At 45.0% G+C, this 14,031-nt stretch overlaps 1 protein-coding gene across 1 annotated transcript in view; it reads left to right on the top strand.

The window, feature by feature from the left end:
* Positions 1-201: 201 nt before the first annotated feature.
* LOC146823273 (biliverdin reductase A-like) overlaps positions 202-14,031 on the top strand; it is a 245,864-nt gene continuing 232,034 nt past the window's right edge. The window contains exon 1 of the mRNA XM_085607623.1: positions 202-354. The gene's annotated coding sequence lies outside the window, so the exon portion shown is untranslated. The remainder of the gene's footprint in view (positions 355-14,031) is intronic.

The raw sequence follows: 14,031 nt of genomic DNA on the forward strand, positions 1-14,031 counted from the left end.
TAAGAGGTGCTCCGCAGAGGTCAAGGTGCTATCCAGGTCAATGATGATTTCCTCTTTCACCCCTCACCTCACAACGGGGCTTTAAGTACATACAGTAGGACAGGTAATGTGCTGCCTCGGCTGCTCATCACTGGAGACTGCCGGTACCTCCACAGGGCGTTGACGCAGCCTTCAGTGACACAGCTGCTGCTGGCGGGAGCGCGCGTCAATTGACTGAGCATGTGCTCGAGAGTCGGGAGCGCGCCTCTGCCAGGCTCTGTTAAGTAACCAGGGCTAGCCGGGAGGTTGAAGCACTCGCCTCTAAGTGAACGAGGTTCGCGGAAATCCTGGACAGATAGCAGCAGTGTACACACAGTAAGTCTCTACTCCTCCGTGTTTGTTCGTCACTGACGCACCCGATGTATCGATGTAGGCTCCCGATGTATTCTGCTGTGCCGAGATGAGTTGTGTAATAGCAGTTTGTACGGGACTAGGCGTTGACTGAGAGCCAGCCTGCTGCTTGTGGTGTTTGCTGGCTGGAGGCAGTGCCGGGGTGCACAGCTCGGGGTGTCACTTCCAGGTGCCCAGTGAATTTTCTATGTGAATGTCCAGCAGCCGCCACTTTCACAGACATCACCCGCATCCTCCTTTCATAACCCGTCTCTTTCCGAGATTTGGTACTTGAAGGGGAAGTTCAGGTAGCCACCTGGTCCGCCGTACCTTCCTTCATCTGGGCTGTCTGAATTAGAAACGCAGCAGACATGAGGAGTTTACCACCCTGAGCACCCTCCCTTTATATAACGCGACAAGTGCTTTTAGCTCCTGGTAGCACCTGCAGTCATCTAGCGCCGACTCGGCACAAGTCGAAGGTACACGCGAGTAGAAGGCGTCTACCCATTCTTTTCATAGGGTGGACCCTGCCACCACTTCCAAGAGAAGTTGAGCCAACAGAAACATGGTAAACTTGTCGGGAAGGAAGGGAGGGGTTGGGGGGGCAGCAGGGGCATAGCAAAGGCCGAAGATAACGGCAATCAGCCTTCCTTTTGCTGGAGTATCCCGACTGGGAGCTACAGGGAGCCCGGCACCTAAATACAAGGATGGGGGGGGGGGGGGGTGAGGGAGAGAGAGCTTATCACTCCCACCGGTACTTAAGCAAGGCATGCCTTTGACTCAAGTAACAATTTGAATACCATTATTTTGTTTTATTTCTTTTATAATGGTATAGTGCTACTCATCCCATTGCTGGGTGTCAGAGCGCTTTACATCACATGAGAGAGAGAAATTCTTTATTGTATAGTTAATTAAAACCTTTACAATATACCAAGACATAAAAATATATTTCCTTCACATACCATAGTTGAATAAATGTACACAATAAACAATGCATAACAATTTAAAACTAAAGAGAAATTGTTAAATTATGGTTGTGGCGTATATTATTCTTTTGTTAAATTCTTGAAATAGGATACAAATTTAATTAGTTGGCAAATTAATTGTGGGTCCTTTGAGTCCAGACTTTTTAGTATTGCTGATCTGCAGGTGCGGATACCATTTTCATTGAATTTCCTCTTGAGCAAATCCCGGCGGTGGCATTCTAACGCCGGGCAAATGCTTAATATATGTATAAAATCCTGTGCTAACGATCCACATAGGGTACAGTCTTTTGGGCCGGGGGTCTTCCAAATAGGTTGATCAGCATTAGATGGCAGTTTCCCCATGCGCAGCTCCAGGTACTTGGTTTTTAAATGAGAGGGGAATGCAAGGCCCAGGTACGCCGCTGGCTCCGACCTCATGTAAGATTGTAAAACCATCCATGCGTGCGTGCGCCGACTTAGGGCTGCTTTGTCATCAATCAATGAATGCGATTTTGCTGATTTTTTCATAATCATCTGGAATGATTTCAGAGGTAGTTTCCGTTGCCAGAGATCAGCCATCTTGGTTATTTTCAAAGAAGCATTTAGGTACTTTGCGTACTGTGACATTTGGTCGTTTTGCAGGGCTTCCCAGAGTGCCAAGTTTATTTCTAGGTCACGATTTAGCCAAATTTTGTACCAAAATGTAATTGTCTCATACATTTTGCAGAGTGTTTGATGTTGTAATCCAAACTCTAAGCGTACCTGTGCTGGTGAGGCATCGCATGACAAGCGGAATACTCTTTTGTACACTCGTGTTTGGATTTTATCTAGGATTGGTGCACTATTTCCATGGTGGACCACGCTTCCATAGGCAATAGTTGGTAATAATTTTGCTTTCATGACTGCAAGCAGTGGAGTAAACAGTAGGCCTTTTAACTGTTTTGATATACTGCCGAATGCAAACAGCAGGGCTGTTCCCTTTTTTTGGATTGCTTCATAATGCGTGACAAATGAAAACCTTCGGTCTAGACATGTCCCCAAGTATTTGTAGCTATCGACTACTTCCAAAGTTGTATTGTTGATTACAAATTTCGGCTGTTTAGGCAGGCAATGTGTTATAATCATAACCTTGGTTTTTTTTATGTTTATTTCCATCCGATTAGTTTTGGCATATTTCGGCTGTTTAGGCAGGCAATGTGTTATAATCATAACCTTGGTTTTTTTTATGTTTATTTCCATCCGATTAGTTTTGGCATAGTCAGCTAACTCATTAATTGATCGTTGCAGACCGATTCTCGTCTGGCTTAGGAGTACAACATCATCTGCGTAGGACAAATGTGTTAAAGGCAGTGTGCCCAGCCGAGGTGGGTGTGAATTGACCCCGTCTAGCCTTGGTGTTAGGTCGGCCATGAATAAATTAAACAAATGCGGGGCCAAGACACAACCTTGTTGTAACCCTTCGTTAGTGTGGATCTTCCTTGTGAGCCTCTGTCCATCGGCAATTTTGACCTGCATCCAGGTATTGGTATAGAGATCCATAACTGGGTTTAACATCGCGTCTGGTAATCCCTGGTGCTTCAGTTTAGCCCATAATATGTGTCGGCTAACACAGTCAAAGGCCGCTTTAAAGTCCACAAAGCATAGATCTAATGGCTGTCGCTTTCGTAGGCTTTTGTCAGCGATTAGCCCTATTGCTAGTACATTTGCGATTGTGCCCGTGCCCCGTCGAAAGCCTGACTGATTTAACGGGATTTTTTTATTTTCGTCGGACCAATTAATCAAATCGGTTAAGATCAGAGATGCATAATATTTGGCCTCTGCATCTATCAGTGCAATCAGGCGATAGTTTGCCGGATCCGTGCGCTCCCCGCCCTTATATATCGGATTAATAATTGCGCCTCTCCAGCTTTCTGGGATGCGACTGGTAGTGCCAATCACCTGAAACAGACTGCAGAGCTTATTTGCCCAGTAATCGGGATCTTGTTTGTAGATTGCCTGTGGCACACCGTTCGGGCCTGGTGCACTATCAAGCCGACTTTTTTTTATGATTTGTGAAATTTCTACTTCAGAATAGACGAGAGTAGATTGTAAAGTATCTTCTTTATGCTTTTCATATGTAATGATTGGAACGGAGGGCGGCTGATCCGCATTGTTTATTGAAAATGTTGATTTTAAGTGCTGTACCCATGCTTGCTCGGGGACACAGGTTATGTTTATGATTTTGGTGGCTCTGTTCATAGCATTCACCTGCCCCCAGAAAGCTCTAGTGTCGGATTTCTTTGCATTATGTAATAGTTTGATCCAAAAGTTATTTTCTTCAGTTTTTTTATCGATCCAGATTTGTTTTTTGTATTTTATCTTTAAAAGACGTACCTCCTTCCATAATTTAGAACGTGGGCTATGCTGTTGAGCATTTCTAAGTGCCTTTCTCAGGAGTTTTCTTAAACTTCGTGATGTATGGCTGAGATGACTGTTGTTATCTGAAAGGTTTTTACTTGTATGTTTAATGAATGCTCCTGCATCGGGTAAGTTTTTCAAAAAGGTGATCCATGTTTCTATAGTCGTTTTGTTTTCTGACTCAAGGATTGTCATTACGTTTTTAGCTTTTAAAGCTAGTTGCGGTAGTGTGGTACATGTCCACCTCAAACGCTTCAAATTAATTGTTGATAAGACCCCCTCTATTACTGGAGCTCCTGGTAGTTTAAAAGATGTTATTTTAAGTTCGATATGCTGACCCGAGTGATCACTATCGATGGAGCATTTAATTTGAAAATTATTTATTTGCCCTAGAAGGGGAAGGGTTACTATTGTGTAGTCCAGGATTGAACTCGAGCGGGGGCTAATGTACGTACAAGTGGCCGGTTTGTCCTGTTTTATCCTCCCATTTAATGTACGCATGCCTAGATGCTCAAGGTCCCTTATAAATCGCTGGCCTACTTTATCTTTGCGGTTTTGGACGGAAAACGACTGTGTTTCTACAGCCCAGATCTCATTTGCTGCGATGATATTATCTTCATCTTCATGAGGATATAGTAAATTTGCGTTGAAATCTCCCGTGAGGATTATCTCCCAGGTTGGCTGTGTTAAACGGAATTCCGTGACGACGTCGGTAATTTTCTTAAACAGATCTTTTTTTATTGCCAATTTCGGGTGTGCATAGATGTTGATTAGGATAATAATGCTTACCCCTGGGTGTGTGCCCAGGTCCATTTTTATTATTTGCATGGCTGAAGTAGTTAATGACAGCTGTATTGACTTAATTTTTAATGCTGTTGAGATGTAAACGGCGAGGCCCCCCTTAGCTCGACCGTATTGCTGTTTTCTCGTTGCATTCACGTGGTGGCCTATCCTACCTGGGACATCTACTGGGGCTGTCAACCAAGTTTCTTGGAGCACAATTATTTCGTAGCTATCCCAGGACTCTGTTTTTACTTTGTCCTGTAGGACTCCTTTTGCTCCTGCGATGTTCCAGGATAGAATTTTTATAGGGGAAAGTTCTGTTTTGCCTGTTGTACAAAAGCTTCATCGTCCATTCCACCCGTGAGTGGGCAACCTAAAGTTTATTTTTCTCTGTAGGTTTATGCCATCAGCACCTTTGGCACCGCACAATACCGAGGGGACTATGTTTTTTATTGCATTTTTGGTCTGGGCAGTACTTGACGTCAAAAATGGAGTCGGATAGCGTTGTATTGTTGAAATGGAAAGCGCGATTTCCCCAGTCCTCAAATTTTGTTATTTCTTGTAAAATGTCTGTTACTATTCCTTCAGTCCTCCATATTACTAAGGTGCCTTCATTTCCTATATTATTTCCAGGATTAACAAATTCTATTGCTATTAGGTCAGAAGACGTTAGATGTTGTAATGTTGGGATTTGTGCCATTAGGCGTAAGATGTTTCCTCTATTCAAAAAATCTTGAGGGCCCTGTGATTTATATTGTGGCGTAAATAGAATCCTATTTGTTAGAGTTAATTTATTCTCCTTTTTTTGCGAAGGTAATGTCTGCTCGTTTATTTGATTTCTTCCTGGTTCTTCGATGTCCCCACCATTTGCGTCATTACACTGCCTTTTTGTGATGATCAGTCGCGGATCTTTCTTGCCATTATCTAAGGACTGATCTATCTTCACGTTGACTTTTCTGTCTCCTCTCTTAACGCTTCTCTTTGCGCTATTTTGGCCTTGCGAATAGGATGTTGTCGGCTGACAGGGCCATAGGGTTCTTTCGGTTTCTGTCATTGTATTCCTATTTACATCATCACGTTTCGTTTTTATGTTGTTCAATAGCCGATCTTCCCTAAGGTTTCCTAGACTCTGATCGCTCTTCGAAATGACTTGCCTATCCTGTTTGGTGTTGCCATTGTAAGCTTGTGAATTGGAGCTGGAGTTCGTGTAAGGAAAATCATTTTCTTGTGATTGAGTGATCAATTTCTGGTCGAGGCTTATTATTCCTCTAGCATTATTGGTGTTATTTATAGTTTCCCTTGGGGATCCATGTCTGCATATATCTTTTTTTAATTTTTCTATTTAAAAGATCCCCTTGTGCTTCGATGTTCCGGATCTGACTCTGGGGGAGCCTTGATGACTTAACGGGTTGTTTTATTTTATTTCCAATGTCCTCTTGTGGTTCCCTTGTAGTCCCCTTAGGTTTATTTGTTGTAATTAAATTAAAGTCACTGCTCTCAAGGCTCCGATTTATACTTATCCCCTTGAGTGTATGTATTGTAGTTGAATCAAGATCACTACACTCAAGACTCCTATTTGTTACCGCTAGACCATTTACTATCGGCGAGACTTTGATCGTTCGGTTTGATGTTACAGTTGATCCTGACTGGTCTGATAGAGTTTCTTCTGCTTCCTCATTTTGTTTTCGATGTTTCCCTGCTGACAATGGTGATCTCTGTTTACCGTCGCGGAAATTAAAAATTGGGTAATTTTCCAATGCGTGTTCATTTAAAGTTTTACTGTTGTGCCGACGATTTCTTGCTTTCCTCGCTCGTTTTTTTTGTCGTTTTGTTAATGGAACTGGAAGATTGTTTATTGTATTACTCTGCTTATAGCTTTGTTGGTGTGCTTCAGTAGAAGGAGTCGGTTCTAACATGAGGAGGTCTACTAAATCCACATTTGCGTCTCCTGATTTTGGCTTTTTTCCAATTTGCTGTGGATTGATCTGTTCTGTTTTACTCGGTACTACGTTTTGAGAGGTTCTTTCTCTTGTCTTTTTCTCATTATCTTTATCTGTTATATTTATGTTATTATTTGAGGCAATATTTTGGTTATTTTTTCCTCCATTTGTACAAATTTTGCCGTTTGGTACCTTATTATCGAGTAAGCAATTCGCACGTTTGCATTCGCTTAAGATGCTTGTAAGTATGATTGGTAAGTCCCTTAATTTTTCCAATATGGGGCAACAAGGACAATTGAAGCATTGTGCCCGCATTTCATTTCCGTCCTGGGTATTTACTAATAAGTTCGTCATGTTGTCGAGTTTATTATTTATACCTGAAATGAATTTGGCTATTATGTTCATTAGGTCTATTTGGATATCAAGTTTATCTGATTGCATGTTCAGGGTTTTTATTGATGGTTTTTAATGTTTCAACTAAGGCAACATGTAATTGTGTAAGGGATTCCAGGTTGTAATCGGAATCCTGTTTTCCCTCTATTGGATGTTGAGTGGCTTTGTAAGCTACCGGATGGCTCCACTCAATGTTATAATTTTCCGGGTTTGCAGTACTTTTTTTATTTTCCACGACGTTATCCATATGACCCCTCTGTTCTGGATTTGATTTCTTTTCATTATGTGTTTTGACAGATGATTCAATGTGTTCTTGCTCCGTCTGTTCTGAAAAACTTGATATCTCAATTATTGACTGCTGTTTGTCTTTTAGTACAGATGTCAATTTTTGCCTTTGGTAGCACTCTGTTGGATTTTTATCCGATGTACCATTTGGTGGTACTAAGGTGTTATGAGTAGCTTTGATTTGTGCGAATTTTATTTCTCCCTTCAGTTTCATTGCTTCATTACTGAATGGGTTATTCCTTTGATTAACAGAACTGCATACTAAGTTTCTTCCACTTGATGTTACTTGTGCTGGGGTGCCTGATGCGACTTCTATTGTTTTTTGTGTTCCTAATTGATGCATTGAAGTTGATATGTTCATTCTTTGTTTATTAGGTTTAGTTGTTGTACTTATTGCTTGTAGTATCTCTTTGTTATTCAGTATTGATTGTGACTCCATCCATGAGTCGCAAAAATCATCTGTATTACAACATTCTTTATTAAGTTGCTTTATCTGTTGTCTTGGTGTGGATTGATTTTTGGGTTTTTCTTTGCAAGTGGCGTCCATAGCGCTATAGGCTCTTGTACCTATCTCACGCATTAAGTCTTGATTATCACAAGAGTGATGATTTGCTACCCCTGATTGGTCCATTGGTTGAGTCATATTCATTTCACAAATTGATGTTGATATAGATGTTAATAATGTTATGACTTGACATTTATTTGTGATTGTATTCTCCAGCATGTTGTCCTGAATGCTGGCCGAGATACTGTCTGGACTCTTACAAGGTACACGTTCTACCTCAGGACCATTATCTCCCAATTTTGTGTGTACTTGTGCTTGTATTTGAATAATTTGCTTGCTATTGCCCCGACTAAGTGACTTTTCGACCTCTTTTGCTGGTAACTTGCTCATGGTTGGCACTTCTTTTTCTTTAGTGGCGTATGGTGTAACATTTGCCGGTTGTGCCGTAAAAATAGGCGAAGTAGTCGCTATTTTGTCTCCCTTCTGAATGGGTTTTAGTTTATGCGGTGTCAGTGGTTTTTGGAGTCCGTTTACCTTTTCCGGCATTGTATAGATAGCTGCCACTGGATCTTTAAAAAAAGTAAATTTGCCAGTTGGTTTCGTTGAGCCGAAAATTGAATATATTGGTGGTATTAACGCGTCTCCTTGACTTCGTGACAGTTCGGTTCTACTGCTTTGAGGGGAGGGTGACCCTTTGGTGGCTGTTTTGGCCTTAATTTTCGATTTTGTGGGTTGTGGTGGGTTTTTTCTAGTCCTACCTGACCTCATTATACTGCTAGATGTTATCCTTATCTAAATTGTTGATAGCGGCGCGGCTCTGCTCTGGTCGAGATACTTGCAATGATGAGGGAAAAAGGGCCTTGTCCCCGAAGTCTCTGGGGTCTCTGGGGTCTATACCGTCTCCAGACCCCCCCTCAATCTGCCATAGTCTATAGTTCAATGATGGTAGCTCAACTGCACGCACCCTGCCCACCGATCTTGGCAACACGCGCGACTCACCGGAGCTTTTCCGGAGCTCTCTGTTGCTCTCCGGTTCCTTCTTTGTTCCTGAAGGCTGCCGACCTGGAATCCCTGAAACTCAGACTCTCGCAGCCTCAGCCTCCGCTGCCACCTCTGTTCGCCTCAATATGCCTCTATATGCAGCACTCCCTGTGTGCTCCGTGAACAGGCGAGGGTGGGGGCGGTTATGCAGGCAAGACAGGTATCACAGTTACCCAGCGTCCTCCGCAATCACCACGTTTGGTTTTTATTTTAATTTTCCTAGGCGAGGTGTGGCGGCATTACGGTTACGTTTTAGCGCGGTCTATGGAGTCTACGGAGCCCTCGGCCCCCTTCTTCGCTCCGTACCTCACTGCACCACCTCACTGCCGCCGCCGCCGCCGCTTCTTGCTTCCCGCTTCTCACACCGAGCACGAGCACCTGCAAAGTCTGGACTGGATCGCTGCCATCACATGTACACATTATACATTCACAATAAATCACTACCCCACCCCCTGTCATAACAACTCCATCAATCCACCACTCAGTATTTGTATAGCCCATTATTTATGGGGGGGGGGGGTTGTATCCATGCGTTGAGGTATTGATATTAAGAGGGAAGTGAGTTGAGATGTCCTATGTTTTGTGTCTCGTGCCTAAATGAAACGCGGACACGAGCTGTGCAGGAGTGTTTCTTTATTCCTCTCCGTACATGCATTAACTGGCGCTCCCTTGCGCCGCCCCTCCCCTACCGTTTCCTGCCATGCCTGACAAGGAAGTTTTGGACAGAGGCATGGCGACACGACATCTCCCCTTTTGTGATTTGTCAGTTACCTTGGATCTTTCTATCATTTAAAGTTCTTCAATTTGCCGAACCGGTCTTCGAATAGTCCTCTGTGGCCGGCGAGGAGGACGCCCCTCTCTGAATTCATCCGAAGGCGTTCTTCGAGGTTGTCCGCTCCTGGGTCTGAGGTGTCCGTGTCTCCATCTGTTTCGTCTTCTCGATCATATGCCGCTGAATTTCACTTCTTGAAGTGTGACACATTTCTTGTGGTTCTCTTGGTTGTGGAGGAAGCTGTGATCATGGTCCCTTTTTCTTTTCACCATTTGTAGTGGGTGGGCATGATAGCGGCTGTCGGCTTTGTTTCTCCGTTCCTGGCTCACTAGTACTCAATCTCCTTCTTGAATGTCAGACGTCTTTGCACGACGACGAGTCTCGGCATAGTCTTTCATCTTTGCTTTCTTGTCTCTATCGAGGTTTATCAGTGTCTCATGATCCGAGGACGGCAGTCTGGATTGCGTGACTGCATCCGAAGTCGGTATCCTGGTGCGCGGGGCCCTCCTGAGCATCAGAGTGGCAGGGCACCTGTTGGTGGTGCTGTGTGCTGTGGTTCTGTATGCTCGTAGCACTTCATTAAGCGCGGGTTGAATGTCACGCTGGGACAGTTCAGCTTTTTGTATTGTTTTCTTCAGGGTGGCCATGAAGCGCTCAACCATCCCATTGGCTTGAGGCCATAAAGGGGTGATTTTCCGATGTTTAAAATTCAAGTAGTTTGCGAATTCCATGAATTCTTGTCCATTGAAGGGTGGTCCATTGTCTGTCCTCACTATCTTGGGGTTTCCCCATGCTGCGAACACTTCGCCATGGATGGGTATGACGGCAGATGCTTTTGTGGATGATAGTTGATGTGCAATGGGAAATCGGGAATACTCGTCCATGATGACAATGACATATTTCCCAGACTTTAGCGGGTCGAAGAAGTCGACAGCTACTTGTTGCCACACGCTGTCTGGGAGATCAGACATCTGTAGTGGGGCATGTGGTTCTTCTCGCCCTACTAGTTGGCATTGTGGACAGTCTTGAAGCATGGCTTCCACCATTTGGTCAAGGGATGGGAACCAGACCATCTCTCTCAGTGCTTTCTTTGTGGCTACTACGCCTCTGTGGCCCTCGTGTGCTAGATTGATGGTCCCTTGTCTAAGTTGGTGAGGTATGACAATCCTTCAGTCTCTTAGTATCAACCCATTTGCACTGATTGTGAGATCATCCTTGACGTGTCTGAAAGATGAGAGTTCTTGCATGTTAATAGCTGTGGTAGTTTGCGAGTCTTCCAGATGTCTCCATGAGTCTATGCGGATGCGTCGCATGACGTCTTGGAGTGTGGCATCCTTGGCAGTGGCTTCTACAATGGCGTCTAGTGGGACGGCAGGTGGGTGTGCTTGGTCAATCACGAAATGAAGGTTTTCTTCAGCTAGCGAGTTGCGTGTCTGTGTCAGTACTTGGGGATGACTTGATATGTAGTCCGTTGGGTTCTCTGCTTTTCCCAGTTTGTGAATAATGGTGTATGAGTAATCTTGCAAGCTGATCCCCCCCCCACCTCTCGATCCTTGGAGGCATCTTTGCTCGTGGGTTGCTGAAGATGGTGATTAAGGCCTGATGGTCAGTGATGAGTGTGAAGTGCTTCCCATATACAAACAAATGGAAATGCTCGCATGCCCACACGACTGCCAGACTTTCCTTCTCCGGTTGGGAGTATGCCATCTATGTGTCAGTGAGGCTGCGACTGGCATAGGCTATGATGTGACGCTGGTCTCTCTCATCGTCAAATTGAGCTAGGATGGCACCAAGGCCAACGGGGCTGGCGCCGACTGTGATTTCGGTTTTCCGTTTGGAGTTGAAGTAGGCCAAATGAGCGGCAGAGCTCACAGCTCTTTTGATCTTGTTAAAGGCATGCTTGCATGCTTTGGACCAATGAAATGTTTGGCCTTGTCTCGTTAGCTCTCGCAGCGGGTCGCTGATAGTTGCATAGTCTTTGATGTATCGGGGACAATAGCTGGTTAAGCCCAGGAAGGACCGGATGTCGCTGACATCACGAGGTTGTGGGGTGTCAGCGAGTGCTGAGACTTTCTCGGCATCCGGTCTCATGCCGTCTTCAGAGAAGATGTGTCCTTAGAACTTGAGAGTTGACTTGTGTAATTCACACTTGTCCCTATTGAGCGTGAGGTTGGCGTTAAGAAGGGCATGACACACGCGGTCTAGGGCTTTGTCATGGTCTTCGGGTGTTGCACCAAATACGAGGATGTTGTCGCTATAGTTGAATGAATTTGGAATGTGGTGGATTACTCGCCGAACAGCCTCTTGAAAGATTTCCGCTGCTGAAGAGATACCAAAATTAAGGCATTTATATCTGAAGAGTCCTTGATGTGTGGTAAACGTGGTGATGTACTTCGATTTTTCATGGAGTTCGAGCTGGTGGTGTCCTTTATTGAGATCTAATTTTGAGAAGACTGTCGCTCCATTCAGACGAGTAATCATGTCGCTGATATGAGGTCCAGGGTGTCTTTCCCGTTCAATGGCTGTGTTTGGGGCTCGCATGTCCACACACAGGCGCACTTTGTTTTCATGTCCTCTCTTAGGCACGACTACCACAGGTGACACCCACGGAGTAGGTCTGGATGACCGTTCTATGATGTCTGCTCTCAGCAGGTCTTGGAGCTAGTCATCGACTGCTTGTTGGAGGTGGAACGGTACTTTCCTGTGGTGTTGGGCCACTGGCGTATCTCGCTCATTTATGTGTAGTTTGACTTTGACTTTGACTAATTTTCATAGGCCCGAGAACAGCTTCGGGAATTTGTTTATTATGTCAGGTGAGTCGTCTACTTTGAATAGGATCTCTACCAGCTTCAGCCGTTCTGCTGTGGGTAGGCTGAGGAGGCAGTCCGCAGCTTCAGGGCCTTCTGTTACGTGAATTTGGGCCTGGATTGTCCTGTCCTTGTAAGTTAGCGTTGTGGGAAATCGTCGTAGGCACGGAAATGGTTCCTTGGACATCCACGTGTAAACGTGCACTGCGGCTGGTTCTAACTTTGGTTTTGGATACATTTTCTCATATTCCGTCGTGCAGATGTAATTAAGTGACGCTCCTGTGTCCAGAATGAATTTAGCGGAGTAGTCGGGGATATTTCTTTACCCGGTCTGGGTCTGCCACCATGCACACATATTCATCACTGTCTTGTGATATGGGAGTGAGGGTGGACGATTCTCTTGATGTCGACCGACGAGATCGATATGAGGCCTGTGACTGGGTGCTAGATCTGGACGAGCTAGTTGAGCGGTCTCTCCTTCCATGCACCGCCCTCACATGGTGGCGTGTTCCAGTGCTCCGCCTGGCTGGTCCTGCTTCTTTACGCCGAGTTTGGCACATAGCTTTGAAGTGATTGTCTCTCCTGCATCGGTGACATCGTTGTCCCATGGCCGGGCAGGTGCCTGTATGTGGGTAGTCCAGGCCACAGCGGTAGCAGTTGTTTCTGGTTGCTGCTGGTTCTAGTGCCACCACTGGACGAGCTCGTGGGCTTAACAGGCTTCCGATGATCTGACCGACGTCTCACTTCTGTCTGAGATTGAACTCGGAGGTCTTGTTCTCGCTTTTCTGTTTTCCCGGCTTCCATTTTCTTTGCGTGTTCTTCGACTTGATCATTTATGCATGTGAGTTCCTCAATGTCGTCAAGTGAGTAATGTTTCTTCAGTAGCCGGCGTCGTAGTGACTCTGACATCCTTCGATGATGCGTAGGCGATGCGCATCTTCAGTATTGAAATTGTCAAACTCACAGTATCGTGCCAGACGTTTTAGACACAAAATGAAATCGCCCATGGATTCATCGCGTTCTTGGGATGCGAGATTGAAGGTGTAGCGTTAGTAATCTAGGTTACGTTTGTGAAGACATTTCCTGTCAAGAGCATCTCTCACATCTGCATACGACGCGGCGTTTGCCAGAGGCAGTTCTTTGATCATTTGTCCAATGTCTTTACCCACTAAATTATTTAGGGCTATAAGTTGATGGTCGGGGTCATTTACTCTGGAGCCTTTCATAAAGTCTTCTATCCAGCTCTATCCAGCTCTTCCACTTGGGGCCCATGCTGTTTCCAGATGTCAGTATTAGAGGTTCGGGGGGACGCAGGAACGATACCCCTATTAGCATAGGTCCATGTGACGCAGTTGAGGCTGGACCTGGCGTTGCATTTTGTGTGGAATCAGGTTGATTGGACATGGTGACGTGTTACTGCCTTCACTGTCCCTTCTGATACCTTTCACAGCTTTTACAAGGCCTCAAGATACCTTTTTTTTGCGGGCTGAGGGGTGTTTTTTCGCCTGACTTCAAGATGGCCGCCGGACTGGTGACAGTGTTTTCCTATGGGATGCCTGACTTAAAAATGGCCACCAAATGTGACTTCTGTATGCCAGTTTGGATAAGTGAGGATCAGTACTCTTACCCCAATGCCATGCACTTTCATCAATTTTGAGCCTCAGGAGCCTGTCTTGCAGAGCTGTGCAGGAGTATTTCTTTATTCCTCTCCGTACTTGCATTAACTGGCGCTCCCTCGCGCCGCCCCTCCCCATCCGTTTCCTGCCATCCCTGA

The sequence above is a fragment of the Triturus cristatus genome, chromosome 5_2 (assembly GCF_964204655.1).
Source record: "Triturus cristatus chromosome 5_2, aTriCri1.1, whole genome shotgun sequence".
NCBI classification, from domain to species: Eukaryota; Metazoa; Chordata; class Amphibia; order Caudata; family Salamandridae; genus Triturus; species Triturus cristatus.